General features: G+C 43.8%; 1 protein-coding gene across 11 annotated transcripts in view; it reads right to left on the bottom strand.

Annotated features, from left to right (window-relative positions):
* The window catches only part of FAT3 (FAT atypical cadherin 3), a 719,557-nt gene that overhangs the window by 574,045 nt on the left and 125,442 nt on the right, over nt 1-20,070 (bottom strand). The gene's annotated exons all lie outside the window — the stretch shown is intronic.

Raw genomic sequence — 20,070 nt, 5'->3', positions numbered from 1 at the left:
TGTGCAATACTGATGATGATATAACAACAACAACATTGGATGAAGAAGTGTTGGTTTGGTTTCTTTGGGGGTGGGGGTGGGAGGAGAGACCACACTGAGAACTTTAAACTGGCTTCTGGACTTTAAAAAAAACATCAACAACCTAAAAGTGTGTTCCCAGAACACATTCTTTCATGCGTATGATCTTTCTGCACAGCAGAACCAAAGATCATCCAGGGCTGGTTTTTGTTTTCAGTAGAATCAAACGGTTATGTTCTCTCTAGACTGCACCATTTCTGCCTGCAGACAAGTAACAGATCTTGTCTGGAGAAATACATATTGTTAAAAGTAGAAAATATCACATCAGGTGGAAGGCTAAGCTGAAACCTCCATGGATGAGCATCACCCACACCTTCAACACAAAACAGTCTAGGGGAAAAATGTAATACCGAATGAATCTGCTGAAATGTATACATTTATAAATAAATTCATCGATAGGCCCAATTTGAAGGATCGGACATGATGTTTAGGCACTTCTCATTCCTGCACTCTATACAAGGCCAGCCTTCCCAACCAGTTGCTTTCCAGATGTTCTTGGAATCCACCATGGCCAACCATCAGGAATGCCAGGAGTTGTAGAGGACACCCGTGTTAGAAAGATCCAAGAAAGGTGCCTTAGAAACAGTATTGGTTTCTGCCATGACCCAGAGTGTGCAATGGAGGATTCTGATGAGGATGAGGGTCACACCACTCCCTTAGGGGAAGTACTGCCAGAACCTTATTTGAGGACCTTTTCGATCGAGTACACAGCCCCGTCACCATCCTCTGACTCAGAGGATGAGACTCCTGTAGAATCTTTGCCGCTCCAGCCTTGCAGAGATCCAAGGCTATAAAATAAGGTGAGAGAGCTTTTCCCAGCAAGCCAGCCACTTCAATGAGGACAATAGTCTTAGTTTTGTCAGCCGGCATAAGCACTTGGGTTGGCTCTAGCTCCCTGTAGCGCTAATTCGGGAAGTATTGTCCTCACTCTGAATAGGCTAAAGTCGTACCTTGGAAGTCAAACAGAAACCGTTCGACTTCCAAAATGTTCGGAAACCAAAGCGTGGCTTCTCATTGGCTGCAGGAAGCTCCTGCAGCCAATCGGAAGCCGCGGAAGCCCCATCGGACGTTCAGCTTCCAAAAATAGTTCGTAAAGCGGAACACTCACTTCTGGGTCTGCAGCGTTCGGGAGCCAAAACGTTCAAGAACTAAGCTGTTTGAAAACCAAGTTACGACTGTAATTACCTTTCTAGGCAATCTTGTGTGCCTCACTCTAAACAGGCTTAATTATCTTTCTAGGCAATTTCGTGTGCATACACAAAAAGATCTCTGAAGCTTTGCAATGCTGCTGAAAAATACTCCCCTCTTTACTTGCTCCTAAGTTTTTTACCGCCTTGAGCCACCATAGGAATTTTGGCCTAGTTTTCAAATTTCCAGATCTACCTACTGCTATGTCACAGCACAGACATTTTGAGAATCATTATAAGAAGCATGACTAGCTCAGTTGGTTAGAGTGTGGTGCTGATAATGCCAAGGTTGCAGGTTCAATCCCTGTTAAGGGACAGCTGTATATTCCTGCATTGTGTAGGGGGTTGGACTAGATGATCCTCAAGGTCCCTTCCAATGATACAATTCTATGATTCTATAAACTGCATTTTGTTTCCTCCTCTTTCCCGGTATTTAATGGCCCATCGTATTCATACTGCTGAACGGAGCCAGAGCAACATTCTAAATTTTAGTGTGAAAAGCTTTTGCGGGGAGGTTATATCCCATAATCTCTGTACAAGCCAGCGCACTGATAACATAATACAGAGCAAAATGATTTTCTGGATATTAAGAAGATTATTTGGATAGGTCAATATTTTTATCTAACGGTACAGAGTTCCCCCGAACTTTATCAAGGACAGATATAGGTTATCTGGGTTCCATTTTGATGATGAAATGTCAAATGATGAATTGTTGGTTCACTGCAGGTGCTGCCGATAATGGATTTACCAAATTGTGAGAGAAAGAAGGCTCAGGAGCTTTGATGTCTACTGAAAAAGTTGTAATCCTGACTTCTGGTACATTACATGTCTTGTTCACCATGAGTATGACACTGTTTCAAATATGTACCAGATGATCAAGATGATGCTCTGACTACTGCAGTAATGTGCCCTAGAAGATTGTCTTCCTTTAATACTGAGAGGTTCCTGTTCAAATAAAGAGTTGCAACTAGATGAGCAAGATGCTGTGCAATTAATCCACCTACAGATAATGATACAAATGAACTGCACAGCCACGATAAAAGATTACTGTCTCCATTATACTGCTTGAAAGATACCGCTTGAAAGAAACGATAAAAGATTCTCATCTGCACTATATACTGCTTACCGATGTCTGTGTTTTTGATGTACAACCTTGCACACTGCAGATAAGCATGTGGTGTGCAGCAACAATTTAAATTGCACGCTGTGAAAATACTCCCCACCCCACCCTTCGTGGCTCTCTACATCAGGATTTCCCAAACTTGTGTCTCTAGCTGTTTTTGGACTACCACCATCCCTGCCTCGGCAGTGGTCCTGCTAGCTAGGGATGATGGGAGTTGTAGTCCCAAAACAGCAGGAGACCCAATAACAAACCTTCACTACTTGCGTAAACGTGGGCATTAAAGTTCCCAAGCAGCCATTCTAACCGTTCAGCGCCCATCAACAGGGTGTTGCGACTTTTTAAAGCACAAAGGGTACCTAAAGTGAATGACAGGGTGTCATTGGCCATGACATGTTGCTAAGGCTACAGATGAAATCAGAAATCCATGAGCCTTCTGGTTGGTCCAAGAGGGGAGGGAAGTGAAAGCAGAACCTTAAATAGAGACCAAATGCAGGAGAATTCATAGCGGAAGGCAAGAGATTGTTAAATATTCTCATTCAGTTAAATTAATTCTCTCTTTTTACACACAATGTAAACAAGATCACCATATCCCCCTGGAAATTACCTTTTTTAATGTTTGGGTAAATACATGGGCTAATCTTGAAATCCTAGAAAACACAGTAAATGGTTTTGTTTGTTTAAAAAAGCAAAAGCCAAGCAGGAAAGGGCTTTGTAAGTAATACAGGCCTTCAAAGAATCTGGCACTTCAATCCACTAAGACCAAGAAACTGTGAAGGTAAAGGAGGAGAGCGCTTAAGGACATAATTGCCGTTAAGTGGAAATGAACACGCTAATGCTAACACCTAATTTGCCATAATCATGAGAATGAACCCTAAGCGTTAGCAGAATGAAACTATGGATCAGACACGCAACATTTGCAGAGGCGGAAAGTAATAGCTACGGGATAGCATCAGAATATGGCCGCAGGAATTCCAAGGTGATACCTATTCGAACACACCTTTCGAACATCTCTGGGGAGCACGTCCACAACTGAGGTCCTGTCAGGTGAGAAAGCCATCTCTTGGGTAGCCTCACCTAAGATGGGACACCCAGAAGGGTGTAGTGTTGCAGTGCGTTTCTGTCCTTACAGATTCAGGGCCCATAATTAACATCACCTTCCAACATGGAGTACAGTGGTACCTCAGGTTACATACGCTTCAGGTTACATACGCTTCAGGTTACAGACTCCACTAACCCAGAAATAGTGCTTCAGGTTAAGAAATTTGCTTCAGGATGAGAACATAAATCATGCTCTCGCGGCGCGGCGGCAGCGGGAGGCCCCATTAGCTAAAGTGCTGCTTCAGGTTAAGAACAGTTTCAGGTTAAGAAGGGACCTCCGGAACGAATTAAGTACTTAACCTGAGGTACCACTGTACTCTCTCCCCACTCTTTAAATTTTGAAAGCATTTATTAGTCTTCTTCCTTCCATGTTTTGATGCAGATACAAAGGAGGAGAGTTCTCATAACATATAATAGCTGTACAGTCATACCTCATGTTACGTCCGCTTCATGTTACATTCTTTCAGATTACGTCCCACGGTGACCCGGAAGTACCGGAAAGGGTTACTTCCGGGTTTCGCCGCTCACGCATGTGCAGATGCGCAAAATGATGTCACACGCATGCGCAGAAGCGGCAAATCACAACCCGCACGTGCGCAGACGCGCCGCTGCAGGTTGCATTCTTTTCATGTTGCAAACGGGCCTCCAGAACGGATCCCGTTCGCAACCAGAGGTACCACTGTATTCGGAAGAACATTTTGGCTGGTGCAGATTGCCATTTAGATTTTTGAGGAGGGAACTCCCATCTTAAAAAAAATCCCTGCAGGTGTATCATTCCCTGTGCCTTCCACCTCTCTTAAAAATAAAATAAAACTTAATTGTCTGGTGAAAGACCAATGGCCAGGTCCACGTTGCAACTGCGAACTATCAACCACTATCATATTGAGCCGCCTAGTCCCTGATACCTCAGAGATATGCCCTAAATACCTCAAAGATGCCTTTTTCATTATGGCTCCTTCACACAAATACTACTATCGGCCAAAGCAATGACTTAGCATCCCCGCTGAGATGCCACCTTTGAAAAGGAAGAATACACAGGTAATTTTTGTTGTTGTTGCAAATCTTTCTTCCTTTTGTGCGTCACCAAATATATCCCTGAACGTTTGAATACTGGGTGACTGGACGCAAGTAATGAATTGTATTACTTAGCGCTGCTATCATGCTGCTTCGAAATATTTCATAGGCATTGTCATCATGGTAATCTGTCACCACCCCAGGGGTCTGAGTCCTCATCTTTCACCAGAGCTTTGGAGAAAATATCGAAGTCCCAGTGAAAGAGAGACCTGCTTTTCCAGCACTTATCCAGCCCAAGGTCAGTTTACAGTCAGGGACTTTAAGCACTGAAGCAAAGTTTGAGCCTGTGGCGTTCGCCTCCTAGGATGGGTCGTAAGGAAAGGGTTTAAATAGGTGTGATGTGATTGGCCAGTGAGAATGCATGGGGGGAATAAAAGTTAGAGTGGGAGGTTTTGAAAGTCAGTTAAGGTTTGGGAGTTGAGAGTTGAGGTTTGGGAATTGGAGTTGAGGTTTGGGAGTTGAGAGTTGAGGTTTGGGAGTTGAGTTGAGATTTGGGAGTTGAAGAAGGAAGAGGGAGGTTTAGGTGTGGGCTGGTAGACTTATACTGTGAGAGAGTGAGAGGAATTGTTAGGTGGAGTCAGATAGATAGTTGGGAATAATCAGTTTGAAGTTGTTAGGAACTAAGATTAAGAAACTGTCAAGAAAAACTAACTGAAACCATAAACTTGTTCCTGCATTTAAAAATAAACTTGATTATTTGTTTATGTTAACAACTGACTGGACTCAGTGTGTCCCCATGAGATACGGGGTGGTGGCAGCGGAAAAAGCAATCGCAGTGGCGGCACAGGGTCAATAGACCGTCAAACGTCCGGGGGCCCTGTGTGTGATTGCCACAGAGCCTGTTTGCAGGACTCTTCAGCCTGAGCTTCAAAGAGAGCTATCGAGGGTGATTTGCCTGTACTGCGCCTTACCAGAACCCCATGCCTCTTGAGTTGCTTGGACTTTGCCCGTCCAGAACCTGAGCTTTGTGATACTGGACCCCGATCCTGTTTTTGTCTAACTTTCTCTCGTCAGAACTGGAAAATTTGCTTGATTTTGCCTTATGGAACTTGAACTTGGATTTGCTTGAGCTTTCCCTTGCTAAACACAACACACACATACACACACACACACCAGCTGGGGTTAGAACACCATCTGACTGAGACCACCACCTGGAACTGAACATAATCCTTACAGCAGGCTTGTAAAGTAAGTCAGTATATTATTACTCCCATATTATAAATGGGGAGCCGAATGGTTTGCCTAAGGCCACCTATTGGGCAGAATCGGAACCAGGTTTCTCACAGATCACACCTGTAGCCCAGCAAACAGCCTCTTGTTTAAAATGCATGTGTTACGCTGTCGCAATATTATTTCTGCTTCTTCTTGGGCGCACGCCAACGGAGCCGGGCTGGAATTCCTTTGCTAGCTCAGAATTGAAACATCAAACAGCACAGGCTTTAGCAATTCAAGTTCCCTAATGTCATTGTCTTCAAGAACCTGGCCTGAAGCCCTGAAATGGAAATTGCTTAACTTGTGTTAATTCTCATCAGGGGGAGAAGAAAGATATATCCTTGAACAAGATTTAGCACAAGGACATCGTCTCCATATCTTTCACTTGATGGGATCACGTCTTTCAGGGAGACTACACGAAGCACTTAACAAAGACAACACTCTCGCAAAAAGCACCAAAAAGTTATCTAAACAGGGTAAACCCAAACATGCAACGCAGGAGAGGCTGGATGGCACACAGCCTTGCTTTTTATTAAGGCGAAACTGTATATCCATGACTGGAGCAGAACATACAAGGCATGCCTTTACCCCCACAGACCACAGTGCCCGTTGCCAGTCTATGTGCATTCACACAAACCCATGTGAATGCTTGGGACAAGAAGGGTGAATGCTATATACTCCCTTGGCCCAATGGAAAATAGGAAATATACCGTATTTTTCGCTCTATAAGACACACCAGACCATAAGACGCACCTAGTTTTTGGAGGAGGAAAACAAGAAAAAAAATATTCTGAATCTCAAAAGCCAGAACAACAAGCTGTTCTGGCTTCTGGGATAGCTGCACAGCCTGCATTCGCTCCATAAGATGCACACACATTTCCCCTTACTTTTTAGGAAGGAAAAAGCGAGTCTTATAAAGCAAAAAATACGGTAATTACTAACTGGGATGAGGTGGATTCAAAGGACTGCATCCAATGCTGCACAGAGTTCTACTCCTACAATGGGATTCCCTCTCCCAAAATATTTTGGGGAGGGTCTCCCAACCCCCAGAAGAAGGTTTTGAGGGTGTGCGCTGGGGAGAGGAGCAGAAGGGGGAGTTCTGTCGCGCAAGTAGAAGTCTTGATGTTTTCTGCAAAACGAAGCCACTGCGCCAACATCTGTTTGAGGCTACGAGGAGACATAAATTAACTATGTGTTATGTCAAGAAGTAGGGATGCGGGTGGCGCTGTGGGTTAAACCACAGAGCCTAGGACTTGCCGATCAGAAGGTTGGCAGTTTGAATCCCCGTGACGGGGTGAGCTCCCGTTGCTCAGTTCCTGCTCCTGTCAACCTAGCAGTTCAAAAGCACGTCAAAGTGCAAGTAGATAAATAGGTACTGCTCTGGCAGGAAGGTAAACGGCGTTTCCGTGCGCTGCTCTGGTTCGCCAGAAGCGGCTTAGTCATGCTGGCCACATGACCCGGAAGCTGTACGCCGGCTCCCTCGGCCAATAAAGTGAGATGAGCACCGCAACCCCAGAGTCGGTCACGACTGGACCTAATGGTCAGGGGTCTCTTTACCTTTACCTTATGTCAAGAAGTACTTTATGCCACCTGCCTTAAATCTACTGGCAATCCATTTCATACTTGTCGGGGGCCAGTCCTACCAATAGGCAGAGCGAGGTGGTTGCCTCAGGCAGCTGCTTTGGGGCGTGGTGGAAAAGCAAGCAAGTTTTTTATTTCATTTTTTGTTGTTGCTGTTGTATATTTAGCCTCTCCCGAAGAGCTGCTTGTGGGATTTTCTGCCTCAAACACCAAAATAACTTGGCTGACCTCAAAGTACTCTGCACTGTGACTTGTGGAGAGGGCACCAATTACTTTTCCACTAAGTTAGCAAAACGTCTTGGGCCAGACTTGCAGAATGCTGTATCTAAGAATCTTCTGGTCATTCTGCTGTGTTCAATTGCCTTTTGGGGTGGATGGGTTGCTCATCCTTTCTTATTGGTTTTAAAAAAACAAAACAAAACAAAACAAAACAAAACAAAACAAAACACAAGATGGCAAGAGCACTGTTTTCATTCTGTTTCCAGACTTTGCTCCTGTCCAGATGTTCAGACGAGGACTGTATGAAGTTCATGCTGTTGACACAGGCGAAGAAATCTAAACAACAGAAACGGAACCCATGACATAGATGAGCAAGCGTGGAAGATTTTTGCAGACACACAGTTTTGGTGATGGCAGAATGCTGACAAGAGGGCTTTCCTGTTCTACACAAGAGAATATTAAAAGTTAAACAATTGCAGTTCTCTGAGGTGTGGGCTTCAAGGCCTTCTGGGCCACTGGGAAGAGTTAAGCATGGCTCAAAGAAAACCCAGCAATTTCCAGCTCTCGGAGTTTTCAACACTTATTCTACTTTTAGTTTTTTAATCTGTATCCTCTCAGTCATGCAAGAAACTCATGAGAAACATCAAGAAAAGTCTTCACTAACCATCTGCCTGCTAAGTACATTTTGCACAGAACACTTAGGTCCAAGGGAAACGTGACTTTAAAATGTGTTCCTGCATCCAACATGCAGGGTTTTTAACAGGATTCTTGTAAATCCCAGCAGTCACTTGAAATAACTGCAAAACGTGGACCCCATTTGTTCAGTATTGGAACCCAAACAGACCCGACGAAATATTGGCTTTGGACTCCTTTAGGAGGTAAGGGGATATAGGTTTAATGAATTGAAAATACTGGGTATGATATGATCTACTGTGGGTGTGTGACGCAGGTGGCACTATGGTCTAAACCACTGAGCCTCTTGGGCTTGCCGATCGGAAGGTCAGCGGTTCGAATCCCCGCGACGGAGTGAGCTCCTGTTGCTCTGTTCCAGCTCCTGCCAACCTAGCAGTTCAAAAGCACACCAGTGCAAGTAGATAAATAGGTACCACTGTGGCAGGAAGATAGACGGCATTTCCAGGCACTCTGGATTCCGTCATGGTGAACATTGCACCAGAAGCAGTTTAGTCATGCTGGCCACCTGACCCAGAAGCTCTATGTGGACAAACACCAGCTCCCTCAGCCTGAAAGCGAGATGAGTGCCACAGCCCCACTCTACATAAATATAAATATTATTTTTAATTCTTTTTATTGGCTTCTTTCAGCATAGAAAAAAAGAAAACTGTGTGCTCTAAAATACAACAAAAACAAGGGCAAAACAACATATGTGCCATAGCTTACAAATATGAAATTAACCACTTTCCTCATTCCATTCCAGATCACACAGAAAACTCTCCAGCCTGTGAATGACTATAGCTCTATATAGAATAAGCATCGATTTCGCCAAATACTCCATGCCTGGAGTGTTGGACGTTTTGTAAATGTTCCTTGTGATGTATATGCAATAAAATAAGGGCATATCATATAAAAGGAGCCAGGTGTGACATGCCCTTGTACAAGCCTACTTGATGGCTTATTTTTTCCATTATAGCAATACTCCACAGGGATTGGCACTAGCAGTCTATGTGAAGGTCTTGCACCATTTTTCATTGACTATGGGTGTAGTTGTATTGTGTTTTTTCATAACTCCCACCAATTTCTCCATATTTCAAAAAATAAATTACTCTTAACTTACCAGGTTATTGGGGTCCAATTTACTCCTGCCGAAGTAAATGGGGAAATGAAACTGCTGAATGCCTTAAGCTAACTTGGTCGTGTTCTATCCCAAGCAACCTCTCAAAATAATGTGTGGGGGTGGATCTGTATCATAAATTCTTTGCTTTAAAATGCTGTTATACCATTTCAAGAGCACTGGGGTAGATTTATTTCCTCCTTCCTCTGTTGTGTTGTGTTGTGGTTTTTTTGTGTTCTTAAGTGAGGCAAGCCACACAATGGCAAAGAGGTGGATTAATCTGAGGTGTTGCTATGTGCACGGCTGAATGGCCTTCTGCTTCCTTACAACTTACAACCCTATAATTCTATGATAAAGGGACAGCGAAATTGCCTATCTAATGAGAATACCTTCACTGTGCTCTCGGACTCCCCATTCATCAGCCTCAGACAGGCTTGTCAAGGTTATATTCCAGGCCAAAGTGATTGTGGCAGTGCAACCGGGATTCCGCGGCAGAACGCGACCTGCAGTCCACAGCGCCACTGTAGATCATTATTTCACACTCCCTGCCTCACCGATTCAAAAATTATTGCAAGATACTGTCGCCCTCGACCAGTTTCGGCTGACACAGCCTTTTTGCTGTTTTCGTTAACGCAGCCTTCGGTGTTTGCAAATATCCACAGCAGCGCTAGCTGGTTCATATCAACAACTAATTTATCGTTCATTCACGAGCTTTCTCTTGTTCTTTAAAACTATTTCACTAAGCTGATTTGCCCCCCAATTTCCCCTCAATTCACCCATGAAACTGCTGCCGCCACCTTGGGGTGTGGTGGGGAGCTAGAATGAGTAAATGAGTGGAAGAGTCTACTGAAAACGATCCACATCGGATTATGATTATGATTCAGGGCCTTGCAAACCATTGTTAACAAAGATGGCTACAGCATTAAAGCCAAGCATCCACTCCTGCCCAGTCTCTGCTCTCACTAGGGCTGGGCAATATCTGGTTTTCAACATCGTGATATATCAACAGCTAAACATCTCGATAAACCAATATATCACAATATCTGAAATAAGGATGGAGATATGTAAAGGCACTGGCTGGCTTCATGGTTTTTCCAATGTTGTGATTTTTGCATAGCACACACACACACACATTATGAAACCAGTATCTCGATACAGATTTCAAACCTGTTTTGGACAATATATTGATATATCACGCAGCCCTAACTCTCACCTCTCAAGTCAACTCTACTTTGACTGCAATGGCTTCCAAAGTCGACTTGCTCATCCTCCTCTCCATACTTATTCATCTCATCCCAAATCAATTCTATTCTTTTCTCCCAGCAGCAAGATTCACAAGTTTTCTGCAAAGTGGAAGTTTCTGGTGAGGGACACATACAAGGCTTGAGGCGGGAGGGGTGTCCCACAAAATGGAGAGATGTGGGGAACATGCTGTACAATATTGAACCATCCCTTTTCCTACTTAACTGCATTTTATCGCATCTAGAAACAGCCCAGAGATAGATCAATGTGTTTGTGATTAGGTTATTATGCTAACTCAATTTATTTAGTAGAATATTAACAGGAAAAGGGATTCACCTTCTTAAAAGGGCACCGAGATAAGCACACTGGTGGTTCTGTTAAAGAGCCACGCTTTCAAAAATTGACAAAGGATTTTAGGCTCCTTCAGGGAAGTACAAGAGGACTTTGCTCCAGGCCCGTTCCTGTTCTTTAAAAATAAAAAATCATTAAAATTTCTACCTTGCCTCTTGTGACTTACAAATGAATAAACAAGAACAACTGCAATGCAAAATGGTAAAACATGCAAGGGCATTTTAACACAAGTCTTACTTAAAAACAAACTGGTAGAGCAAGCAGTTCTAAAATTAATTTTCAGTTCTGAAATCGAGCATCTGTCAGCCCAAAAGACGCCTTGACGATTCCCCCCACCACCACCACCAGTTTGAAGAATGACAGGTGGAGGGCACTGTGATGTGAAAGGAAAATTGCCACTAACGTCTTCTGCACATCCCATTGAAATGAATGGGAGCTGCACGGGGACATGTTAAAAGCAAGAAGCTGGGAAGCTCACAAGCAGAGTTTGAAGGCGATAGCTCTAACTCATGTTTTGCAGCAACATATTCAGATATACAATACCTCTGAATGTGAAGTTTCCATTTAGGTGTCATGCCAAATAGGTAAAAGTAAAGGGACCCCTGACCATTAGGTCCAGTTGTGGCCGACTCTGGGGTTGCTGCGCTCATCTTACTTTATTGGCCAAGGGAGCCGGCATACAGCTTCCGGATCATGTGGCCAGCATGACTAAGCTGCTTCTGGCGAACCAGAGCAGCGCACAGAAACGCCATTTAACTTCCCGCCGGAGCAGTACCTATTTATCTACTTGCACTTTGACGTGCTTTCAAACTGCTAGGCTGGCAGGAGCAGGGACCCAACAATGGGAGCTCACCCCGTCGCGGGGATTCGAACCGCCGACCTTCTGATCGGCAAGTCCTAGGCTCTGTGGTTTAACCCACAGCGCCACCTGTGTCCCGCCACGCCAAATAGCCACTAGCAATTAGAACCTTTAAACTGCTCATGTTCATGGCTACAACAAACAAGCCTTTTCACTCCACTTCCCTCTTGCCTGAGTGGTTCTTGTGCAGTCAACAGCTACGTCTGTAGAATCAGGAACAGCAGGACATAGCTGACTTCCTATGGTAAGCATGCAGTTGTGCAGGATGGGGGCACTGACCCAGGGGTCAGCAAACTTTTTCAGCAGGGGGCCGGTCGATATTTTGAGGGGGAGGGGGAATGAACAAATTCCTATGCCCCACAAATAATGCAGAGATGCATTTTAAATAAAAGGACACATTCTACTCATGTAAAAACACACTGATGCCTAGACCGTCCACAGGCTGATTTAGAAGGCAATTGGGCCGGATCCAGCCCCCAGGCCTTAGTTTGCCTACCCAAGGACTACACTCTAATTTTGTTTTATCCCATGCCCCTTTGGCAGTCATTCTGTGGCTGGGGCCTTCAGCACCATCTCAGAAATTGAAATGTGTTCCCTGGTCCAAAGAGGTTGGTGACCTTTGATGTAGAGATGGCTGACAATGCTTGGATGGCCACCTGTCATGGATGCTTTAGTTGAGATTCCTATATTGCAGGGAGTTGGGCTAGATGACACTCTTACAATTCTGTGATTCTATGACCTAGGCGGAACCAACGTTTCTGATTTGGTGTAGGCCCACGTCTTATGTTCCCACACAAACATACAGTGTGGGAGGGACAATGGACAAAAAATGCCTATAAATCAGTGGGCATGGTTTTGAGTGGAGAGGCAGCTCTTAATCCTTTCCTTGCCAGTGATTATTCTGCTTAATGTCAGTAACCCAAACTCTTTTTTTCTCCTTTAAATTTCCAGATGTGCCTTTATTCTTGTAAGCATGCATCTGTAAAGGCAGCTGAGGCAAAGAGGAGGATCTGGAGAGTGAAAATGGCCTATCATGGAAGGACTGAGCGCCTCCCCTCCCTGTACAGTCAAAAGCACGTCCTTTTGAGAACTTTTTATTTGCAAAAAGCAACTACCGAGGCCTTCTTACACACGTTTGCAGGCAACGTGACACTTTACCCTCAAAATAAATTGTTAATGGATTGTAAACCTAGTTTCTTCCGCCCTCTCCTCTTTTCTAGGTGCAACCGCCAGAATGGATTTTTAATAATAATACATAGTTGTGAGACAATCTCCATAAATCTTTTTTTTTAAAAAAAAAAGAATGCATTTTGCTAATTCTATCAGTTCCACAGAGCTAATGGTTTTCCTCCTTTTATATCTGCAAAGGCCAGATAACTTACTTACTCAATCGCCAATTTGTTGTTGCTGCTTTTTAATCACACACTTATTTTGTACAGTACAGAACGGGATGCGTTTTACTGAAATTTTGCCAAGGGTTTAAACACAGAGGTGCTTCTTACGAAGCACGGAACATGTTCCCAACACTTTTAAAAACAATTATGCTACACTAAGGTCAACAGTACAGGTCTTGGTGGGATGAATCCAGCACTGCTTTCAGGGTCAAGACTTGCCTTACTTTCCCTTTCATTCAAACAAAGAGTCGTACAACAGTCAAGGGAAATTCCCTAGCCAGAAAAAGATGTTTGGCGGGGGGGGGGGGACAGAGACGTGTTCAGACAATATTGATCGGTTTATACTTAGCTGGCAGAAGGGCTAAATGACTCAATCCAACGTATTGTGTCAAAAGGAAAATAGATGTTCTTAACATGGGGAGGTTTCTGGAGTGTGCTCTTAGCCACTCAATTCCATTTATTGCTCGTGTCAAAAGTTAACACTTGAGCGCTACTCGTGTTACAAAAGGAAATAAGATGTTAAGCAAAGGCAAAGTGAGCCAGGATAGTAGCAGCAGTGGTAGTAACAACAACAACGGCACAGGTATCAGTATAAAGGAGAGACAGGATGGGGATGGTAATTAAAGGCAGGTGAGTCTTATATGAATGGTCCATGGTTCTTGTATTATTTGTTTGTTTTGCTTTTTTATAATCTGCCCTTCTATTAAAAAAAAAATCAAGGCAGTTTACAATGCACAAGAATAAAACCAATGAGCTTTTTTTAAAAAAACAACAACAACAGTATTTCAAGGTGCTTTAAAGCAAATGAGAATAAAAATCAACCAGGTATCCATAAAATCATCAATAAATGCATACAGTCGTACCTCGGCTCCCAAACGCCTTGGGAGTCGCACGTTCTGGCTTCCGAACGATCGAAAACCAGAAGTGAGTGTTCCGGTTTACAAACATTCTTTTGGAAGCCGAACATCTGCTGTGGCTTCCGATTGGCTACAGGAGATTAATGCAGCCAATCAGAAGCCGCACCTTGGTTTCCGAAGTCAAACGGACTTCCAGAATGGATTCCGCTTGACTTCCAAGATACAACTGTATTTATTTAACTGCCCACCTCTGCATAATTCCATCCTTATTTCAGACATTGTGATATGTAGCTATGTTTAGCTGGTGATGTATCACGATGCCGAAAACCAGATTATCACCCAGCCCTCACACAGATCGTGATTCGCGATATCTTGCCAGGTCAGATACTATGAAACAGTTATCACGATATGGACTTCAAACCGGGTTTGGACGGTAAGTTGCCCAGCCCTGTACCTGAGATATTTAAACAAGAGATGGTGGGGATTAAATCAGGGGATCTTTCTGAATGAAAGGAAATTGCTTTGCCACTAAAGTAGCATTGACAGCTTAGAGGGGGCAAGGTTATGTAAAGCTCCATCTGTCTTGATGGCAACATCACCAACATCATGGCGTAAGAATGAATGCCTTGAACAATCTTTCCAAAAATGCAAAGCGAGAGGAGCTGACTCAATGAAGTTTAAAAATTATAATTCTTCTGTAATGGCATTTGGAGTATAGCACACTTGGCACTCCATATAGCATCTTGCTATATGGAAAGGCTATGTATTCCAGTAATTAAAAACTGCTCAGCACGACGTCAAATCCAGCCTCCCTTTTATAGCTCACGTACCACTAAGCCAAGAATTTAATATAACCTCGGATGAATGGTGCAGGCAGCTCCTCAAGAGATCTGTTCCATAGATAAGACATCCTTTCATAAAAATGGAAGCTAAAAATAACAAAGGTAGGGCTGGCTGGTTGTCACCCCCACCACCACTCCCCCCGCCAGCCAAATCTTCATTTTTATTACATTTTCCTTTCAATGAAACTCTATCTCGGCAGTGGCAAAACATACATATTTATCAAACTCCTTCAAACGGTAATGATAAATGAAAGCACCCTTCAACTCAAATATACCTGCAGAAGCATTTGGAAAGACTGAAATGAGATGCAGCTTGTCTCCAGCAATGTGTTTACCCTACTCATCTCCCCAAGATGAAACAGTAGCAGGAAGAGATCACCGCCGCCGCCTCCTTCTAAAGCTTTTCTTAGTGTTATAAGTTCCCAGCACAAGTTAATTTGGAGCCGCAAATAAGGCCTTTCACCTCCTCCCACTTCCAGCCCCCAAATTGGAAAGTTTCTATTTCGATTCATGCAAGCCCATCTTTGAGGCCATTTCAATCGCTACTGTTGTTTAATATAAGAAAATTTAGAATCGTGTTATGAAACCTCTGTGCGGGCTCAGAAGAATTCAATCTGCCCAATTTATAATCATTTAAAATCCCACCTTTGCTTAATGGAATTTCCAGCTGTTTTTTATCACTTAAGTAGGGGATATAACTCTTTAAAGCCCGAGGGTAGGTTAACACTTTATAAACTTCAAAATCAAAAGCACTTCGATCAACACCTACAAACCTTCAAGCACTGGAAGCAGCGACTTTTTGGCTAAGTAGTTTGTGGCCTCCACATATTTCCTAAACCAGGTGGTCAAGGATCTATATGTTTCCCTTATCCCTTCTTGAGGTGAACTTTAAATAAGAAAAACTTGACTCTTGTTAAGGAGATATACTTTACACGCAACTAATTATCTAGGAAACAAAAATATGGACAGACAAGTTACAGAATCTGGCACTTTCAAGGTCATGAAATCTAGATCCCTGCCGTTCTTAGATCAAACAGGAGTCTGTGAGTGAGGCTTCATTTGACAAAAAGCCGTGTCACCCTGACATCAAAGTGACAGGGCTTCCCACCTGACAAATTTGGCCCACAACGGCAGGAAGAATGAGGGTGTAACCCCCGCCACCAAAAAAGATTCCCCATTCCTGCTTTAACACTAAGATAGTTCTCTAAAAGGTAAAAGTAAAGGGACCCATGACCATTAGGTCCAGTCGTGGCCGACTCTGGGGTTGTGGTGCTCATCTCACTTTATTGGCCGAGGGAGCCGCCGTACAGCTTCCGGGTCACGTGCCCATCATGACTAAGCCGCTTCTGGCAAACCAGAGCAGCGCACGGAAACGCCGTTTACCTTCCCGCCGGAGCAGTACCTATTTATCTACTTGCACTTTGACGTGCTTTCGAACTGCTAGGTTGGCAGGAGCAGGGACCAAGCAACGGGAGCTCACCCCATTGCGGGGATTCGAACCGCCGACCTTCTGATCGGCAAGTCCTAGGCTCTGTGGTTTAGAGCACAGTGCCACCCGTGTCCCTCGAGTTCCCTACCCCACCCCAACTCCTTTGCTTAACATCCAACCTGACAACAAATCCTGCAGAACTCAAAAGTTTGCTGATTATCTAGTGACATTATGAACAAGCTTTATGGTCACCTAGGGACAGAGTGCCACAAGGGAGGAGGTCCTATGGCTATCTTCTGGGGTAGGGTTTTCCAGACAGAGAACTCTTTAAAGGTACTTGTCATCTGAAGCTGAATCTCTGGACCATGTACTTGCGAACTACGCTACCTTTACACAATGCAAGTGTCAGGGCTGCAGCTCAAACAGACTTTTAAATGTTTTCACTGCCTTTTTTCCTAAACCAGACCCCAGAGTGTATACAGCGCTGTCTGGCTTTCATAATCAGCTTGGGATCTTGATGTCTGATTAAACAGTTTGAATTAGTCCAAACAGAAACTTTTTTCATCTTGTGCTTTAATAACAAATGAAAAAATTATCATAGGCCTTTGGAGAAAGAAATGCATTCTGTACTTCAACCACAGCAACCCGTGAATGACAACTACATACATAAAGACTGTGCTTTGAAACCAAATTAGCAAGTGTGCTGCGTATATTACAGTGTGGGTATCCAACTCAGTGGGCAGAGAGGGCCGCTACGGTGTATTTACTGGGGAGCTGGTATGCTTGCTCCCTGCTTCTTGAAAATTCCCAGCAGGGAAACTTGGTTGTTGTTGTTGTTGTTGTTGTTGTTGTTATTGCATTTATATCCCACTCTTACTTCTGAAAAAACTTGCAGGACTTTTCTCATTGCATGCTGTTAAATTGGGGGAATCTACTATTTTGCTATCCTGCACTCAATGGTTTCATATAGATGCTAAACAGCACGGGGGATCAAACTGAATATAATAATTTATAATAATAATTTATTATTTATATCCCGCCCATCTGGCTGGGTTTCCCCAGTCACTCTGGGTGGCTCCTAACAGAATGATGATGATGATAGGGAAAAAGATCAAACATTAAAAACTTCCCTAAACAGGGTCTTCTGGCGGTTCCCTCGCTGCAAGAAGCCAAGTTACAGGGAAGCAGGCAGAGGGCCTTCTTGGCCTTCTTCCCACCCTGTGGAACGCCCTCCCACCAGATGTCAAAGAGAAAAACAACTACCAGACTTTAAAAATACATCTGAAGGCAGCCCTATCTAGGGAAGCTTTTAATGTTTAATAGGTTATTGTATTTTAGTGTTCTGTTGGAAGCCGCCCAGAGTGGCTGGGGAAACCCAGCCAGATGGGTAGGGTATAAATAATAAATTATTATTATTATTATTATTATTATTATTATTATTAACAGGGCTGCCTTCAGATGTCTTCTAAAAGTCAGTGTTTATTTCCTTGACATCTGATGGGAGGGCGTTCCACAGGCAGATGCCACTACCGAGAAGGCCCATTTCCTGGTTCGCTGCAACCTCACGTCTCGCACACTGAAGACTCCACAGGGCCAAGCAGCACTGCCCAAGCATCACCCTCTGGAAACGACCATCCAACTAGGACTGAAACCACTGCAAAGCAGTGCTGCCCACTTCTAACTTGGACACTCGTTCCAGAAGGATACCATGGCCGGTGGTTATTGAAAACTGCTGAGAGGTCAAGGAGAAATAAAAGGGCCACATGTTCTCCCAACAGATACCGCCAAACAGGGCAACCCAAGCAGTTTCTGTGCCCAATCTATGACTGCACATAGGTGGCAACAAGGTCAGGCCTATGTAGGTGCACTGTGTAGTTCTGGATTGGGTCCACTGGTGGATTTGCACAGACCCAACCTTACTGCAGTCTCATCCCTTCTGACGGGAGGCTTCCTGCTCTGTCTCTGCCCCACCAGGCCAGCCACTCCTGCTCCCACCATCGCTGTCTTTCATCTACGTTGCCGAGGGCAGATGTGAGTTCCAGGCCAACAACATCTGGAAGGTTTCCTTATAGATCTCCAGCTTTTAAGGGTCCTTTATTCACTGGCACAGAAGAAGCAGACAAGAGGAAGGGGAGGCGGCGGCGAGTTCACACTGCCGATCCGCAGCTCGTCTCGGGGCAAAGCTCAATGCAAAGGCAGCTCTTAATGAAATTTCTGAAAAAATGCAAACTAATGCTTTCTAATTTCCTCACTTAATCTAATGTCACAGCTGTCCCATTAACGCCAGCAGCTATTAGATACTTAAACAACCAGCTTGTTGAACTGCAATTTTATCATATGGCTGTATCCCTCCACTCCTTCCTTCTCCCGGTTTTGATAATGTTCCATAATGGCAGTGAGGGGGTAATTTAAATCTCTGAAAGCCATCAGACCCATAATCATCTCTGGAAAATGAGTACATTTAATGCATTTTGCATAATAAAAAAAGGACACCTGATACAAGCACGAAGTTCAAACATCAAGCCGGCTCACCCTACTACAGCTTACTTCTACAGTAATTAACGTTCCTTCTGAACTGCCCTTTTTTGTTAAAAGAAGCCAAACAACTCCATTGAACAAAACACATGGAGAACAAGACACCCAGTAATGCTTCCTCCACCCATCCCAAAGCCCATTTGGCAGAGTCTCGCGTTTTTGATGGGGTCAGGAGTGCACCGACTGTCTAAGCGCCACCACGACCTGCATAATTTACAGTTATCACAACATAATACACAGGCAGTAATGGAGTCACCGATAGGCCACCATTTGCTTTTCAGTAAGAAGAGGGCAGCAGCAAAGGAAAGCATGTGATTTTGTGTCTCCACTGGGATAGATATAACTGAGCAATTAACTCTTTTTCATGGCTATGGTGATCGACAGATAGGATTTCATTGCTGCTGAAATAATTAAAGAAAAGCTAGAACGCATTTGTTCAGTGCCCAAAGCTTAATATCCAGCAGCTAATTTTTAAAGCCCTAACCAAGGCCCCTTGAGACAGCCTTTTTATTGCAAATACGTTATTTCCCCCCCATGATGTTCTTTGGATGGTCAAATGCACTCCCACTTTCAATGTTGCTTGTGCATGACGATTTTGGGGTGGTCACACTGCTTCGTTTCCAATCCGTGCATATCTCATAACATCCCACAGAAATCCCGTAACTTTTATTCTTCTTCAACTTTCTATTGGATGAAATGCTGTAACTTCTTAGACCACAAACATTCTGGTTTGTTTTTGTCCTACTTCAGCTGCACTGTAGCCTCTCCAGAAAGCAATCCTGTGGTAGCATTGAGGAAGCACCTCAGAACTTAAGTCTACCACTAACAAATTATAGCTGCCTCGAGAATACGTTGCAAAATATACCCACAGTAAAACACAAGTCTGGAAGGACCCCCATCTAGCAAATTTGCACACAAAAGAAGCTTCTGTGCCTAGATTTACTTTACAGGAAGAGAACTATCAAGCATTGTGGGTTCCGATGCTTATCTGCCTTGTGAAGTGAATCCAAAATTGAACCATCTGGTGTGGCTCCCATTTACACCACCCAATGTGGATATCAGTGCACACTTCCATTACCCTGAAGGGTTAACATCCATTGGCTAAGATTGAGCATGGTTATATACAGAACCTAGTTCTACTCAAGAGTAGACCCACTGAAATTAACGGACTTATGTTAGTCATGTCAAGGAGCTTCAATG

The sequence above is a fragment of the Podarcis pityusensis genome, assembly GCF_964106645.2.
Source record: "Podarcis pityusensis genome assembly, chromosome: 4".
NCBI classification, from domain to species: Eukaryota; Metazoa; Chordata; class Lepidosauria; order Squamata; family Lacertidae; genus Podarcis; species Podarcis pityusensis.
The sequence above is the reverse complement of the archived record's forward strand: the minus strand, read 5'-3'. Positions and strand labels throughout refer to the sequence as shown.